The sequence below is a fragment of the Fukomys damarensis genome, unplaced genomic scaffold, assembly GCF_012274545.1.
Source record: "Fukomys damarensis isolate Sample0158 unplaced genomic scaffold, DMR_v1.0_HiC HiC_scaffold_38, whole genome shotgun sequence".
Taxonomy (NCBI): Eukaryota; Metazoa; Chordata; class Mammalia; order Rodentia; family Bathyergidae; genus Fukomys; species Fukomys damarensis.
This window is the reverse complement of record NW_022900950.1, coordinates 30,614,606-30,633,636: the sequence shown is the minus strand read 5'-3', so window position 1 is coordinate 30,633,636 and position 19,031 is coordinate 30,614,606.

Sequence of the window (19,031 nt, the reverse complement as noted above, 5' to 3'; positions counted from 1 at the left end):
TCCCTTTCCTTCCCTTGCCTCTCGCTTCCCCCTCCTTCTTCCATCCTGTACTCCCTTCATCCTTCTTCCTAACTGCTTTACTAGGTTTTAATTTACCTGCCACAGAACCACTGGTTTAAGGTGACAATTGAGTGGGGTTGAGTCAGTGCAGCCACAGAGCAGCCGCCAGCACCATCGATTCCAGGACGTCTCAGCACCGCCCCAGCTGAAGCTTAACCACCACCCCTCAGCCCTTCCGCCTCTCCGAGGCCCTGCCGACCTCTCACCTATCTTGTCTCGTGGATCTGCCTATTCTGGACATTTGCATTTAAAGGTGGGACTGTACCTGTCTGTCCATGGCTGTACTCCAGTGCCCCAGATGGTGATCGCCTCTCCTGAGGTGCTCAGTGTGCATCCGCAGAGTAAGAGGAAAGCACACTGTAGGCATGTGAGGGAGTGTGCTACGGTGAGTGGGTTGGTGGCAGGGAGAATGGGACCAAATGGAAATGGAGTCAGAGGGGAGCTTGGTGGGAAAAAGGGAGAGAAGCACCTGCCCTGCTCCTCACTGTGCTCTGTGCTTGGGATGCGTCGAGTAATGGTGTCTGGTGAGTGTTATTTTCCTAAATGAGTGAATGTAAGAACAGTAGGGAGCAAGAAACAAAAAGAAGAGCAAGGTGTACGCATTTTCTAAAGACAAAAGAAACAAAACACAAGGGACTGCAATGTATTTCAGCTCATAAAAAGTAAAAGCACAAAGCTCAGATTCAGCAGGGGCGTGTGCTGGGGTGATCTGCATGTGACCAGTGTTTTCTCTGGTCTTTCCTGCTATTTCCCCTCTCTCCCTGGCTTTTTCCTATGCTGGCTGGCAGGAAAACAGCCCCAGTATCTTTCTTTCTTTCCCTAAGATACATAACCTTAGGCTCCCTAATTTTTGGTTGTATACTTGTGTGCTTTGATTCTAAGCCATTCTCTGGGCTTTTCTACACCTATTTATGATTCCTCAGAGCCTTCCAAGATTATTTCAGAAAGTAGAAGTGGAATAGACTGTGGGCAGCCTGTGACTGTATATTGTTATCTATTCCCAGTGTACACAAAAGCATTCCATTCTCTTTCCGGCGGAAGACAAAAAAGAATGTATTTTTTAGATCAAAAGCCACCTGCCAATTTCCAATGTCTGCATTGGTTGTTTTTGAAGCTATAACATCTAGTACATTGGCTGCACTTGAACTTAGAATGGGGTGAAGTTTATTCTAGCCTTGAATGAGTCTTCTGGATTTTAAAGGCACCCAAACTGGTAAATAAAATGAGGTGTTGGCAACTGGAGCCTAGGTCGCTGCAGTCAAGGGATGAGTGCAGAGATATGAATGAGCACAGGCAAAGCGTGTGCATTAGTTTTCTGTTGCTGTTGTGTTACATTACTGTGAACTTAGCAGTTTAAAAGAATGCAAACTTATTATCTCATGGCTTCCTGTTTCTGTAGGTCAGAAGTCCAGGTGTGGCATGGCTCAGCTGGGGCCTTTTCTTACTGTCTCACAAGATGGAAGTCAAGGCTTGGGAGGGCTCCCTTTCCTTTTCAGTGCTGTGGGAATGAGTTTCCTTCCAAGCTCAGGCAGGTGTTGCCAGCTGTGGCGTGCAGTTGCAGAACTGAGGTCCCCTGTTTCCTGGTTGGTGCCAGGCAGGCGTCTGTCTGTGGTCCTGGGTGCTGTCCAGGTTCCTTCTAATGCTTTCCTGTGGCCAATTCTGGCTACAGGGTGAGGAAGGGGAAGGGATCAAGACCCTCTCATGATTCAGTCTCTCTGATTTACATTTTCTTTTTCTGTCTAATTCAACCAGAGAATGTTCTCTGCTCAATTTTAGGACTTGTATGCTTAGATTGGGCCTACCTGGGTAATCAGAGATCATCTATTTTAAGGCTTGTAATTTAGTTACATCAAAAAGTCATTTACCAGCAGCTGTAGTAGTTCATGCCTGTAATCCTAGCTGCTTATGAGCCTGAGACAGGAGGATTGAAATTCAAGGCCAGCTTGGGCAATTCATTGAGAACTTTTCTTAAAATTATAAAAAGTAAAAATAAGAAGGGCTGGGAATGTAGCTTAGTGGTAGAGCACTTGATTAGCATTTGTAAGGCCCTGGATTCCATCTCCAGTGTCTTTTGCTATGTAAGTAGCATACTCATAGGATCAGGGACTTAGGAGCAGACATGATTGAGTCCTAATTATTCTGTCTACCAAAGTGGATAGTATAGTAGTTCTGTGCTCATTTGTCTCAGGGAATAGACATCCACAGTTGTGGTTTGATTCCATCTCAACCAGATCTCAAGCATCAAGGAGGCTCCACCTGTCATCTGGGTCATACAGATTAAATAGAACCATGTTGTGAACTCTTGGAAATTAAGGCTCAGAATTTTATGTCCACTCCAGACAGCTTTCTTTAGCCTTGGGGGACTGGATCACAATGACCTGACCCAATGCTCCTTTTGTCTCTTGCTAACCAATATATAAGAAATAAATCTGTTTTATTTCACTTGCTGTGTATGTGGGCTCTTTGTCTTGCTGGACTCAGACAAGCTGGTAAGAAGTGCACAGTGAAGCTTCTTTACAACCAGTGCTGCAGATCTCAAAAAATTGTCCTCCAAGGTATCCCCTCAATCTTCCATACATGGTTTTAATGTTCTTCTGTATCAGCTGATGGAAGGGCAGACAGCATAGAGACCCAAACATAGGAAAGCATTATGGCTGAGTTGGTGTGTCACTTCTGCTCACAATTCATTGGCTGGGATCTAGTCATATGACCATGTCTAGCAAGGAGAAGGCTGGGAAAGAGGATGTAGTTCTGGGAGCAAGAAGAAAGGGGCTTGGCAAACCACAGGTGGTGATTCCTGTCTGGGGCTGATGTGATACAACCTAGTAGACAAACCCTACTAGTGTCTCTTGTTATGTACAGGACAAGTTAGTTTTTGTTCGTTAGAGTGACTTTACGTCAGCTCAGAACAGGAGATTTGCATGGAAAGATGATGGCATCTATAGGTGGCCTGTCAGCTCTTAACAGTGTTGCATTATAGGCAGAAGCTTCAGCAGTGGAATAAAGTAGGACCTGTTTTCTAAATTATAAGGAACTGCAGTAGAACAACTTGAAGTCCAATCAGCATCCTTCCCTCAAAGAGCAGGAAACCAGCATGTGAGCAGGTGAGGGTGCCATGTGTGCAAGGGGCTGGTTATGCTGGGGCCAGCTCAAAGAAAGGGTAATTTGAGTGGCCTGTTTGATACTGCAGGTTGCAGGTCCTCCGATGCTCTTAGGCATTTTTTGGGGTGGGGAGGACTGAGAGGATTCCTCCTACTACACATTCACGGCCTCTGACCCAGTCCATCTCTGCCTTCCTCTGACTGGCTGGGAGGTAGTGCCTTGGTCATCATGCAATACTCCAATAGGGAACAAGCAGATTGGCTTGGATACCTGCTCCGGATTGATGCATGAAAATTTCCATTGTGTTATTATAAACAGCTAAACAAGGTAGAAATATTATAGACAGTCAGATAGGGTTTCAGCCTCAAGAGAGTCATGCAAAAGATGAAAACACAGGCTGAGAATGTAGTTCAGTGGGGCAGCGCCCACCTGGCAAGTGCAAGGCCCTGAGTTTGATTCCCAGTACAAAAAAAGAAAGAAAGAAAGAAAGAAAGAAAGAAAGAAAGAAAGAAAGAAAGAAAGAAAGAAAGATACATTACAACTGTGGCTGGAGATGCAGATGATGGAGGCCAGGCCTCAGGATAAAGATAAAATGACCAGGCCTATGTACTTCCCCAAGGGACAAGACAAATGGTATCACCTGGTCCAATGAAGTCTAGATAGATAGATATCAGTCACCCTGATGGGTGTCCAAGACCTCTGGATCCATCCTTTCCTAAAAAGTTCTTTGTTCTTTCCAGTAAATCTTCTATGTGACTTGCTTCCCTATTAGATCAATATTACCTAAGCAACTATACTTGTAATCTTATTGGTTGATCATAATTTTGTCCCACATTGTACCCACTTGTGATTTTGCTCTATAAAACTTCCTATGTGAAGTGTGATTCCCCAGGTAACTCTTTTGGGTCCCCTCCTATTTCTATCAGGAGCTAAAATCTGTCCCTCTCAATAAAATATTTCCTACTCTTAATCTCCATTGTTCCTTAGGATTCATTCTTCAATTTTGGACAACATGAACTCGGTGAATCTGACACCTGGCAGGTTAAGAGTTGTATTATTTCCCCTATATCATTTGGAGGCCCCAGTGAGATAACTGAAAGGAAGTAAGAGTTTGCTTTGTTTCATGTACTCTGGATTGTTACTCATTTAGGTAATCAAAATTGTTATCCTTGTTTTTTAATTGCATAAATTAACATAACATAACATAAATAACATAAAGTGCTTAAATTCCCTGTCATTTTTGCAGTTTTTAAAAAACTATGGTAAATTAAACTGAGAACATGGGACAGTTTACTTTTGTATGCAAGGTCTCATATTCCCATTTTTTATACATTGCAACAAGATTTTTTTTCATTCCAATTCACTGGGAGTTAACTTTAGAAGTCCTTGGCTATCTAAATCTCCTTATCACCAGACTGCCCCTTTCTATAGGAAAGGGCTGAAGCAGTTTGAAACAATTGTTTTCCCTTTCACAGAGAACAGCTATCAGAAAAGCAATTTACACTGCTGCCTTACATATGCCCATGAGGAGCAAAAAAAGGCATTTTTAGTCAGCCTCTCTCTTCTTTCATGTGCATGTAAAAATGGTAAATGTGCTTTTACTAACAAGTAATTTGTGGTTGCTGGATGATGGGTATAAGTTTTAACCTGTGAGCTTATAAGTGTGTTGAAGATATGCAAACAGAATTGTAGAGTGGATAAAATTCAGACTTGTCTTGCTGCTAAGGAAGACTGCCTAGGTGATTAGGTAGATAGCACAAATTTCTTGGAGACTTTGTTGCCCTAGAGCCCAGGGCAAGATTTTTTCCAAGCCATTATTTGCCTCTGTCTCTGGAGGAGGTCGCTTTTGCAGGCTGTGGCTGCTCCAACCACTTCAAATTTTCCCTTTGATCATTTTTCCCCTCACCCTTTTGCAACGAATTGGAAAGCAGTTCTTCAAGTCTCCTGATTATTGGTTCAATTTTGCTAGCAATACTTCCTTCTTTAAACATGACTATTTAGTGTGTGCTTTTGGAAACATATGCTGGAGTTAGGAGTGTGCATTTCTGGGGAAGATAGGGGTGCCAATCTATAAGAGTGGCTATCTTCTGGTTGCTCTCCAGATAGCAGTCACCTGCTCTGGAGCAGATCACTGCAGAGATTCCTGGAGATAACATAGAGATCAAGTAGAAGTTAAAAGAGATACAATTTTTTCTCTTGTATTTCAGATGGAAAAATCAATGTCAAATTCTCTCACTCCTTTTGAATATATACTTAAGCACTGAAAAGTGTTTGATCCCCACATATGAAAAAAAGAGAGGTTTAATATTTTTACCCATGCATGACCTGCCTACCCTCTAAAAACAAAATGGAATACAGAGGGAAGTATTGATTATGATACTATTTTACAACTGGAATTGTACTACAAGAAAGAGGAAAAAAGGTTAGAAGTATCTTATGTTCAGACTTTCTTTGCTTTAAGAGATAATCCTTTCTTGTGTTCAAGATGTAAATGTAAGCCACAGGAAATCAAGACACATCTGGCCCCCAGAACACAATCAGATGCATCTACTATCACTGAACCTGAGGTTCCTTGCCCTTACCCTGAGGGTGAGGCTTCCAAACCAACCACAATTGAAGTTCTACTGGGTTATATCCATCCTTATCTGAATTTGTTCAAGTTCCTCAAGGATAATATCTCTTACAGAAGTAAACAGAGAATTTGACAGTACACATGTCCATGTGTCCATTTTTCTCAGTGACCTCAAACAGATCAAATAATATCTTGGAAAGTTTTCAGATGATCCTGATATGTACCTTGAGGTTTTTAGGGGACTTACACAGACCTATGAACTAGACTGGAAAGATGTAATGTTACTCTTAAATCAAACATTAGTTTTTGGAGGGGATTGAGACAGGGTCTCACTATGTAGTTGAGACTGATCTGGAACTCACTATGTAGCCCAGGCTGGTCTTGAACTCACAATGACCCTCCTGCCTCAGCCTCAGTGCTGGGATTATAGGCGTGCGCCACCATGCCCCGCTTCAAATATTAACTTCTAATGAGAGACAAGGAGCATTACAAGGTGCTATTACATTTGGAGATGAATACCATATTGTTAATTTTAGAAGGCCAGAAGACAGGCAGCCAGGGAACAGCTGGTTCCTACTGGAGCTCTAGCAGTCCCTATACATGATCCATACTGGCCAACCAACTAGATGGGAGATTGGAAGAGGTGACATTTTCAGATATATATTTTAAGATTTAAGAAGGATGAGAACTAAGCCCTTCAATTATTTTAAATCATGAACAATTCAGCAGGAAAAAGATTAGAACTTGTCTGCCTTATTAGATTACTTATAAGAGGCATTGATAAGACATACATACCTGGCTCCTGGTTTGACAGAAAGACAGATTGTTCTTAAAGACAAGTTTATCACCCAGTCAGCCCACTATATTCAGAAAAAGCCACAAAGATGGCTTTTGTTCCAGATAGCTCAGATGATACTTCAGTGAGAATGCCTCCTCAGTATTTTATAACTGAGAGTAGTAGGTGGAGGCCAAGGGGAGAAAAAAAAGGGAGCAGGAGAAAGCAGCAGTCTTAGCAGTTGCCTTAAATGGAACAGACTCTAAGTCTGATTCTCAGGGCTCCAAGAAGCGCTTAATGACTAAGCTCATCTGCTACCACCATGGAAAGCCAGACCACCTTAAGAGGGACTGTGATAAGAACTGTCAGGACAAGAGGCCCACTGAGCCATGCCCTGATTGCAAAGGTAACCACCAAGTTGGCCCGCACTCTGTGGTGGACTACCTAGTGATCACATGCATCTTTCCAGCTGGCCCAGCAAAAGGGCCCTGGGGAACTTTCTGCCTTCTCCCTCTGGCCAGACTGTCATCCCCACAGAGGAGCCCTGGTTAATCCTGACTATAGAGGGAAAGAAACCAGCCTATTTCTGGACACTGGCACATGTCTCTCGGTCCTTCTTTTTAACCCTGCCCTTCCTTCTAGCCATCATTCTTCAGTGAAAGAAGTCATTGAAGAGGAGGTAACTTGCTATTTCTTACAACCCTTAGACTGTGACTGGGATGGGTTTCTTTTCATGTACTTTTAAATTATACCTGAAAGTCCAATTCCTCTCCAGGGGAGAGATATCTTATCTTGCTTGGATAGTGTAATATACATGCACCCAGGTCTGGTATGCTGCCTCCTTCTCACGGACACAAATAAATCTTGAAATACGGGCAACCAAAGGTAGAATAAGAAGAGGAGTAAGAGCTGCTCTGATGCAAATACATCTCAAAGAAGATTGTATGTGGTTTACTCTATCTATAGGACAACTTGGTAGAAACGCCCCCTTCTGTTGGGAATAAAGAAATCACTCTTATTCTCATTGGCCTAACTTTACTAATTACTTGGGATGGACACCCTCTGAACAGTGTGTACATACCATAACTTTGCAAGTCGAAGCCTGGTTTGTAGCGGACTGGTTTAGTTGCCCTGGAATTAAATGGGAAGCCCCCAATGGCACTTATTGGTCCTGTGGAACCAATTTGTGGCCTGGCTACCCTCTGGATGTATAGGAAGATGCAAGCTGGGATTTATGTGGTTACAACATAGGAAAATATTGACAATCTGCAAACTTACCCCATCTGACATCAAGTATGTTTCACTGGTATGATGATTTGGCTTCTATCTTTGGGATTCTCTTAGGATTAGAGGATGTCATGCATCACATCAAGGCCTTGGGTAGCTGTACTCATTGGGCCTTAAATGACACCTTGACTGGTCTCTTTCCTAAATGAGGAAGTAAAATTAATGCGGCAAGCCATTCTCCAAAATCAGATGGCATTAGGCATCCTAACAGCAGGGCAAGGAGGAACTTAATGTAATTGTAAAAGCTGAATGCTGTGTATATTCCTGATACTTCTGCTAATATCTTTCATGAAGGCTGTTCAAGATACTAAATGAAAGGTTAAGGCCATGTTAGATGCTAAAATTCCCTGGACCTTCTCCTTACCCTCTTTGTGGGAGGCTATTACTGGCTCTTCCTGGTGGAAACATTGTTGGTTATACTCATAATAGTTTTATTGATCTTAATATTTGGCCTATGTGTACTTTTAACTATTTCTTTTACCTTGTCTCCTCCAGACTTAAAGCTATATATCTACCCAAAACAAGAAAGCCTGACATCTATTGAGGGGCTTTAGATAGATTCTCCGGAGAGCATCTCTGACTGCTGATCACAGCTACGTCCTTCTTCTGCCTTAAGGAGCCCTAGGGGACACTACAACTTGCCCCCTCATGGCATTTAGGAATATCTCTTCCGAAGAAGGAATATTATAGACAGCTAAGTTAGGCAGAAATGTTATAGGCAGTCAGACAGAGCTGGACCCTTGAAAGAGTCAGTAGAAAAGATAAAAACACATCTGAATGCATCTGTTGGAGGTCAGACTTAAGATAAAGATAAAATAACCAGGCCTATGTACTTTCCCAAGGGATAGCTGGTGACACCCTGGCCCAATAAAGTCTAGATAGACATCAGTCATCCTGGTGGGTGACCAAGACCCCTGGATCCATCCTTTCCTAAAAAGTTGTTGGTTCTTTCCATGTACACCTGTTATATGACTTGCTTCTCCATTGGATGAGTATTGCCTAAGCAGCTGTACTTGTAATCTTATTGCTTGATCATAATTTTGTTCCATATTGTACCCACTTGTGATTTTCTCTATAAAATTTCCCCTGTGAATTAGGGCCCCCTGGGAAATCCATTTGGGTCCCCTCCTGTCTCTGTCAGGAGCTAAAATCTCTTCCTCTCAATGAATATTTCATACTCTTAACCTCCATTGTTCCTTAGAATTTATTGTTTGATTTTGGAGATCACCAACTTGGTGTATCTGACACCTAGCAGGTTAAGAGTTGTGTTTTATTTCCCCTATATCTTTTGGAGATCCTAAATCAATGTCAGCACTGGTCCCATCAGTTTCTTCTCAAGCAGTAGTGCACCTAACCCAGGCTTTCACTGCAGTGACACTTTTACCTCTGCCTCTGCTCCTGGGACCCTGACTTGGCTGCTTCCCTTGGGTTTTAGAGAATTGTCTGGTTCATTTTGTATGTGAGGCTCCAAGAGGAGCAGGTCAATTGAGTCAGGGATCCATGCTGATCACCTGTCATCACCCCCAACATCCACACACACATTTGGGTACAAAGTCCCCTAGTGACCAGTGGCTGCCTGGGCTTTGTTATTAATGCAATGCCCCAATTTGGTCAGTTTTATGTCAAAGAAATAGTCTCAGTTCACGGGGTGCTGGACTGGCAACCACTTATTTCTCCCAGTTTTGCAAGCTGAGAAAACCCATATCAATGTGCCCAGGCTCAGTATCTGGGAGGGCTGCTTCCTGGATTATAGATGGCACTTTCTTCCTGGGTCCTCACATGCAGAAGAACCAGGGGAGCTCTTTGAGATCTCCTCTATGGGGAAACTTTAATGGTGTGGATCTTAGATGTCCTCCAAAGGCTGTGTTGAAAGCTTGGTCCCTAGCTGGCATGGAGGAGGTGCTGGTGGAAACTTTAAGAGGTGGGGGCCTGGTGGGAGGAAGTTAGGCCAGTGGGGTGTGTCCTCAAGAGGCAGATTGGGACCTGGACCCTCCTTTCTCTCTCTTTTGCTTTCTAGCCATCATAAGGTGAACAGCTTTTCTCTGTCACATACTTCTGCCATGATGTACCTACCACCTTGCTACAGGCTCAAAGGCAACAGGGCCAGGTGACCCTGGACTGAAACCTCTGAAGCTGTAACCAAAATAAACCTTCACCCTTTGTTTTTCTCAGATATTTTGTTACAGCAATGGAAAGCTGACTAATACTGATGCTAACCCCATTTACAGAGGGCTCCACCCTCATGATCTGATCACCTCCCCAAAGCTTCACCTCCAATAATCATCACGCTGGGGATTTGGTCTCAACTTGTGATTTTTTTGGGGGGAGGATAAACATTCAGTCTATAACAGAAGGGGATATTTTATTATTTTTTAGTACAAGGCCTGATTTCACGAGCCAGCAGTAACTATAATAGCTCTCATCTGCTGAATGTTTGTATTGGAGTATATCCATCTCTGATCTCTACAACTACCCCCAAAGTAGATTCTGTGCCCCTTCCCTTTTATACAAGAGCAGTCCGGGGCCTGCAGGGGAGTGTGACCTCGACTCTCCTGTGAGTGGCCCCTCCAAGGCCACACATTTCTACCTTCCTTTGCCAGGTTTGCCTTTGCCAGCCCAACCGGCACTCCAGTCTCAGTCATGCTGGCCTGGGTCTCGGGGATCTCAGGAGGGCTGGCACTGCACAGTCCTCCCTGTCTCTGCATCATTAACCCTCACCAGCCAGTAGCTTTACCTTTTTTTCCCTGGTTCCCAAAGCATTATTTCTACTTAAAGCGTATGCCACATATTGCAAGCCCACTTTGCTGCTGAAAATGTGACGAATATCCATCACTTAGTTTTTTTTTCTTTTTTATATTTCTAATGCTTCTGCAGCCATAGCTCTGCTCTCCACCATTATTGAGCTCCTTTCTGACCCACATCGGCCACATGGTCCCCGTCCCTCCCCAAATGTTTCCACTCACAGGAGGGCACATCACTTCACATGAGGAACACCCTCCCCAGTCCAGCAGCTTTTTGTTATGCCTTCTCAGAGGCGGGGCAAGGCATGGGGTGACGTCCCCTCAAGGGCCAGGCCCAGGGCTGTTGTCTGGAGTAATTCCTGGGATGCTAAACCTCCGGGAGCTCCAACAGCACTTAGCGCTTTACTGTCTTTTTAAGCACATTTCAATGCTAGGGTCATTTTGGGCAGAACGGTTAGATAAAAGAGCCCCTCCCTTCAGGTCAGTTGTAAATTTCTGTCAGGAGCCTGGTTCAGAGAGTGACATGTTCCACATGTCAGTCCCATGTTCCTCATCAGCTGGGCTTTCTTGCAGTACACAGATCATACAACTATATATGTCAGCTGACCCAGGGCCTTGATCTGAAAAAATATTTAACCTTTGTACTTCCTAACAGTCACTGCCTGGTTTGAGGACCTCCAGGATTCATGGTGGAGTAGTAGCTCTTTTTATTGAGGCCACAGTGTGTTAGAGTCTGATTTATACCGGCTTCAGCTCAGTTCACATGGGGCCTCTGGAGCTGGCCACAGCACCCCTTCCGCCCTTGCTCCTGCTGAGACCTGGCTGCTGTAACTTCACTTTGGCTTCTGTCTGAGCTGGACTCTGTCTTTAAGGACAGAGGGAGCACTGGCTGCAGGGGCTTTGTTTACACACTGCAACTGTGAGCCCCAGGCTCACCACCTCACTCAGCGGTAATGCACTTAATTCTGTCAGTCTTTTGAAGGAGGTGTTGTCGACCCCTGTTTATACATAAACAAATGGAGCTCAGAAACTTCAGCAGCTTTCTCCAGGCCACAGGACCAGAATGCAATGCCAGAAACCCTAGTATCAAAGATCAACCCCCACATGTACCTACCCACGGGGTGTTATGATCTGTTTGGGGTGTTATGATCTGTTTACCCTGAACCTTTCTGGATGGATAGCGTCTCTCCTTAGGGATTTAGTAGGAAGTCTGAAATGCAAGAGAAGAAATGTCAGCGATTATATTCCCTCATTCCCTTGACTCAGGTGTTAACTGTGCCACCCAAAAGCAGGGTGACTTTGGATAAGATATTTAACTTCTCCTTGCCTCAGTAGGTTTGACTATAAAGTGGGATTAATAATGTCGTGAGGATGCAATAGAAAATCTATGGCAGGGGCTCTATATAGAGCATGAATAAGAAGACAGAGCATAGAATAAGGAAGCCATGGTTGCTACTGCTCTTGTTATTTTGTCAGCATACCCCCTGCCATTGGTTCTCAGCACCCTGTGTGGCGATGATGCCTGACCTGCCCATCTATGTACGATGGAGTCATTGCCCTGAATTAATGGTAAAGGCTCCAGAAAGGGGCAAGCACTTCCCATCACTGCCATGTGTACAAAGAATCCAAGTCCATCAGAAACCCCTGTCCATCTTCAAATGGCTTTTGCCCAGGAGGCCGCACTCTATCCTCAAGGCCACACTTTATCATCAAGGCCCTGCTGCTATGGATTCTTTTACACAGTAATGGTCAGAAAGAAGCTAGGTAGCTGCTAATGTTCTTGGGAAAGAGACCATCAAAGCACACAGCTCTATCACCAGCTCTGGAAAATGATACCTACGAATGTACTGTAAATAGGTCCATTTTCAAGCCTCAAGCAGAGTGAAGAACCATTACCATATGTCACCAGTAGAGGGCACCAAACCCACCTCTTAATGCCAGGGATCCCGGGTAGGGAAACTGTGTTTCAGGATCTTTCAGGACCTCTGGGTGCAGCGGTGTATACCAGGATATGACCTTCCACCCTAATCCAGTTGTGTACGTTTTTAAAAGCCTGTAACAGTGTGATTTTATTCTCATCCTTTAATTGTTAATGTGCTTGCTGTACTCTGCCCTTCAGTGAAAGGACTGGGAAATGTGTTGAGAAAAAATTGTTAAGGACCCATAATTATTGACCACGTGTAGTGTTCTGAGAATAAGCAGCTTTCATCCATCACCTTTAATGCTCATGGCCCGGGAAAGGGAGGCAGCTACACACCGCTGTCTTGTTGTTATTCTTAAACAAATTTCTTTTATAATGAAAAATTGTATAAAAGCAGGAAAGTGGAGAGCCAGCCTAGAGAGTGTAGACTGGATACCCTTAAGTCAACAGTCTCTAGCTTTTTGCCATATCTGCTTCGTCTACCCGTTTTTTGGCTGATGTATTTTAAGGTCTGGTCATCGGCATTCAATAGGTACCTTAGAAAATGACATTTACCACTTAATCATAATGCTGTGGTGTAATGTGTGAAAGTAACCCTGATTCTGTATCCACTGCCAGGCACAAATCTGCAGGAGGTAGCTTTTGAAATGGCGTTTTCATGTAATCATAATGCCATTACTATAATGAGCAAAATTAACCATGATTTTCTAATATCATCTAATACCTGCTACATATTCACATTTCCAGACTGTTCTCAAAATACCTTTTATGTGGGTTTCTTCCAACCACAATCCAAACTCCTCTCAGCTATATTTATTAGCTCTCTTTCAAGTTAGGAAATTTTTCCTCACATCTCCCCATCTCCTCTTTTTTTTTTTAGAAAAAATATATTGGTTTTTACAATTTTTAACTTTTCCTTCTAGTGTGGAGAATAGAATACAGGGCCTTGTGTATGCTAGGCAAACACTCTACCACTGAGCTACATCCCCAGCCCAACACTGGTTTTTTGGAAGACTCTCATTAATGATCCTGTAAAACATTGAAGATTAGGTCATCTGATTGTTTTGTTTTAATGTACTTAATTTTTCTGAGGAACTGAATTTATCTTTTTTTTCTTTTCACTTATTTATTTATTTATTTATTTATTTATTGGGGGGTTTTTTTTTTGGGGGGCCGGGGATCAAACTCAGGTCCTTGTGCTTGCGAGGCAGGCGGCAGAACCACTGAGCTAAATCCCTGGCCCCAGTTTTTATTTTTTAATTAACACATGTTCACAGTACATAATGATTACTTTGCTCACAGGGAATTGGAATGTGTATATAACACATCTTTATTCTTTTTCCTTTCTCCTCTCCTATTCCCCTCCCTCCATCTTGGTCCCCAAACTCAGGTCCTTGTGCTTGCGAGGCAGGCGGCAGAACCACTGAGCTAAATCCCTGGCCCCAGTTTTTATTTTTTAATTAACACATGTTCACAGTACATAATGATTACTTTGCTCACAGGGAATTGGAATGTGTATATAACACATCTTTATTCTTTTTCCTTTCTCCTCTCCTATTCCCCTCCCTCCATCTTGGTCCCCTTCCCATTTGCAAAAGATCTATTTCCCTATTTTGCTGAATTTCTGATTTTATTATTTAACTCTTAAAAAATGGACAGATAATTGTACATATTTTTGAGGTACAGTGTGATATTTCAGTAAGTGTATATGCTTGCGGAATGATTAGATTAGGGTAATTGGCACACACGTAATCTCAAATACTTGTCATTTCTTTATAAACACTTGTCATTTCTTTAAAATCCCCCATAGCTCTTTTGAAGTATACAATTAATAGTTGTCCAGCCGAGTTACTCCAAAATTCCCCCTGTCAATTATACCTCTGCTCCTGTTAGCTATGTTCTCTCCATCTTCTCTCCACTCTCCCCAGCCCCTGGTAACCACTCTTCTACTCTCCACTTACATGAGGTCAGCTTTTTAAACTTGAGTCCTCCTGTACATGAGATCGTGCGGAAACTCGCCTTCTGGAAACACTTTCTTTGCCTGCTTTTAGCATGCCAGTCTCCTGATTTTTCTCCTAACTCACTGGCAAGTCCTTTACCATCTCACTGGCTCTTCCCTTCCTCCTCTATCTAATGTCAGCATACCCCTGGGCTTAGTCCCTTGCTGCCTTTTTTCTCTAGCTGCACTAGGTGATTTCATCCAATGCCATGGTTATTCCTTCATTACTCCGGAATTAATTTTCCAGTCCTAAATTGTTCCCTAATGTCCAGACTTGGATACCGAAATACCAACTGAACATCACCAACCTACCGTGGACAAAGTAGAATTTGATTCCACATCTCACCAGCCCTGTTCTTCACTCCAGTATGGAGTTCACCCAGGCACGCAGGTCAAAGATCTAGGAATCAGACTTTAGTCCTCTTTTCCTTCTCCTCATGTTCCATCTGTCAGCAGGTCCTGACTTCCCCACATTCAGAGTAGACCCTATATCCAATATCTAAGCACCTCCTCATCACCTATGGCACCAAACCAAGACTCTTTCCTGGGGCACAGACCACCCAGTCTCTCTGCTTCTCCTGGCCCTCAATCTTCCTCAGTCCCCATCATATTGCAGCTCCAAATTTCATACAGATGAGTCAAATTAACACTACTCCTCTTTTCAGTCTTTCTAATGCTTTCCCTTTCCATACCCATGCCAGGCTATAAGGACACCTTATGAACCAATCTCTGGCTTTCTCCCCTATTTCATTTATTGCCACTTTTCTTTCTTAGTCATCACCGTGTTAATATCACTAGCATCTGTGCTATTCTTGGAACACGCCTTGTATGTTATCATGTAAGAGCAATGATTGTGGCAGTGTGGCTGGTGACAGCACGAATGACCCACCAGTGGAAGCAGCTAGTTTCACTGCTCAGGTGATTATCCTGAACCATCCTGGGCAAATCAGTGCTGGCTGTGCCCCTGTACTGGATGACCACACAGCTCACACAGCTTGCAAGTTTGCTGAGCCGAAAGAAAAGATTGATTGTCAGTTGGGTAAGAAGCTGTAAGATGGCCCCAAATTCTTGAAATCTGGTGATGCTGCCATTGTTGACATGGTTCGAGGCAAGCTCATGTGTGTCCAGAGCTTCTTAGACTATCCACCTCTGGATCATTTCACTGTTCGTGATATGAGACAGACAGTTGCTGTGGGTGTCATCAAAGCAGTGGACAAGAAGGCTGCTGGAGCTGGCAAGGGCACCAAGTCTGCTCAGAAAGTTGTTCAGAAGGCTAAGTGAATATTATCCCTAACACCTGCCACCCCAGTTTTAATCAGTGGTGGAAGACCAGTCTCAGAACTGTTTCTCAATTGGCCATTTAAGTTTAATAGAAAAAGACTGGTTAATGATAACAATGCATCATAAAACCTTCAGGAGGAAGAAGAATGTTCTAAGGACCATTTCTTTTCTTTTTGTGTGTGCCAGCCTTAAGTTATTACTTTTTAAAATCACTTTTTAATGGAAACGACTCAACCAAAAATCTGTCATCACAGAATTTTTAGATCCACTAAAACAAAGTTTAATTAGAAACAAAACAACAACAACAACAACAACAACAACAACAACAACAACAGCATGTGTCTGGCTGAGTGTCATGGCATCTGCCTGTAAACCCAGCTACTTGGGAGGCTGAGGCAAAAGGATTACAAATTTGAGCTCAGTTTGGTCAATGTAGCAAGACTGTGTCTCAAAATAAAAAATAACAAGGGTTGGGGATATACCTCAGTGGTAGAGTATGCCTGGGTAAAATCCCCAGTAAAACAGAACTGAACCAAAGCAAACCAAACCAGTCCAGAACAGACCAGACCAGACCAGACAATAGCAAACCAAACCAAAAAAAAAAAAAAAAAAAAAAAAAAAAAAAAAAAAAAAAAAAAAGCAAACCAAACATGGGCCTGACAGGACAGCTTCTTCTGTTGTTGCCTCTTATATCTCTATGCTTCTGAAAGATTGATGAGAACCTTTTTCTATTCTTGAATATTTTCCATAACAGCTTGTTCTACTGTCTTCCATTAATGTTGGGAATGTCTTCCTTATATCCAACTTCAAACTCTGATTGTTCAATTTATAGTTTGTATTTTTTCATCTTTCTACTTTCAAATTTTCTTCATCCTTATATTTAAGGAGTTACTCTTACAAACAGCATATAGTTATTTCGTTTTAAATCAGTTATGACAAAATAGATCTTTTAATTGGATTTCTTTAGTGCATTTACATTTATTATTATCATCATCGATAGTATGCCTTTTTTTTTTGTTTAACTCTACCACCTTATTACCTCTTACCCAGAGGTTATTTTGTTCTTAACTTTTCTGTTTTACATTCTGATTGTTCTTTATTTTGCTCATATGTTATCTTATTAGGTTTTATTCTTTTATTATTTTTTCATTCTAGAAATTACAACTTGTATCCTTGACTTCATACACTACAATATAAATTAGTTCTTTTAATACTTCTCATGGAATTTAAAGACCTGAGGACATTTTAATTTATTTTCTCCTTCAATAAGTACAATTATTGTTACGTAACTTCTCAATTCCTTTAAGCTTTATAAGATATTAATATTATTATTGGTTATCTGGTAAACATTAATTTGGGTTTATCTGTTATTATATTTATACTTTTGAGGGCTCTTATTTTTTTCCCCTGAATTCTCATGCTTCCAATTGAGATCATTTTCTTTCTGTCTAAAGAATATTCTTTAGTGTGTGAATGCTGGTGACAAATTTTCTTAGGCTTTGTTGTGTAGAAATACTTTGAGTTCAATTTAGATTTTGGAGAATTAAAAATTATTTCTCATTCAGCACTTTGAAGACACAATTTCATGTCTTTCAGTATTTAGTGTTTCTAATAAAAGTTAGAGGTCAGTTTTATTGTTGCTTCTTTGATGCTAACGTATCCTCTCCCACTGGGTTCTTTTAAGATTTTATCTCTGTGTTTTGTTTTTAGCATTTTGCTATAATATGTTTAAGTATTATTTATATTTCTATTCATGAATTTATGGCTTGAGAATTTAATCTCTTTTAAACATTTCTTTAAATATTGCTTCTTTTCTATTAATTTTCACCTCTCCTTTTGGGATTTCAGTTTCATATATTTTATGCCCTTTTTTGGGCTATGTTCAGTATGTCTCATATTTTCTTCTGTGCCTTCTGTATTTTTCCTCTATACTTTAATCTGCAAAATCTACATTTTATTTGCTATTCTTGAGTAATTCTTAAAAGAGTAACTTATTGCTAAATCCACTCATTGAATTTTAATTCAAAACCAAATTTATCCATTTGATTTTTTAAATACTTTTCAGTTTGCTACTAAAATTTCCCATCTTGTGATTTAATTCCTTGAACATCTTAATCTCAGTTTCTTAAGGATCTACATCTGCTGATTCCTGTGGTTGGTTTCCATGGCCTAGCTGTATGGCGTGTGGTACCTGTGCCTCGAATCTCCCAGGCTGAGGTCACCCTCCTGCCCGCTGTGCTCACAGGCCTTCCTATTTCAAGTCATTTAGGCTTACATTAATTTCTTCTAATATTAGAAACAGATGGCTTCCTAGTAGTTTACATTTTAAAAACTTATCATTTTAACTTACTGAATGTTCTCTGAGGACAAATTTGAAGCTCAGAGCTGTTGAAATTTTGTCCAGTATCACTATAGCACTCAGTGAGAGTAGTAGGCTGTTGTTGTTTTTTAATGCAACTCAACATCTCCAAGCCCAATTTGTGTTTGGGCAGTATGAATCAGTGTGCAGGATCCTCTCAGCACAAATATTGACCAAGCAGATGCTCCTCCTGCCTCAGGAGTTTGGTGAGGTGGAGGTGAGGGGGTCTCATGGGATACCCTCTGTATCCGTGGTGGTGGGAGCAGCAACATCAATGAATCTGGAAGGTCCAGCAGGGACAGTTTTCATGATATTGCTGCCAGACTCACCCTGATAGTGAACTTGGCTGTCATGGCAGCCACTTGGCCTACCCTTATTTGGGCCACTCTTTGAGTCTTCTCTTTGATTCTGAGGTACCTGTTATCCTTCCAATGCATTCCTGTCCTGTGTCACCTAACCAGGGAAGGTTTTTGTTCATGGTAACCACAAATCATGGCCAACACAGGGACCAAGTAGTTGAGAACTTAAGAGTATTGGTTGCTGCTCCACTCTGCAAAAACTCTGCTGGGAGATGACTGTTTTGAACCTGGAAACCTGGAGTGATTCGGTCTCCTTGCTGGGGATGTTACAAGTGAATGCTGAACATGCCTCGGTGTACTCATTAAATTGTGTGCAATTTTCCAGGAAGAGTAAAATAATAATTTAGGCCCCTTACCATATTGAAAGGGCTCATTAAAGAGAGAATAATGAAAAACAAATTAGGGAGAAAACAATGCTTGGATTTGGTTGACACAGATGGTGGCTGGGGCTGCATTCGGCCAAGCCTGGCTGGTTGTGTGGAGAGGAGGTTGGGGGCTGCAGCCTAAGTAGCCACGGAGGAGGCAGTGGTATCCACCCTCCGAGGAAGGCCTCAGGGGCAGGACCCCTAGCTACA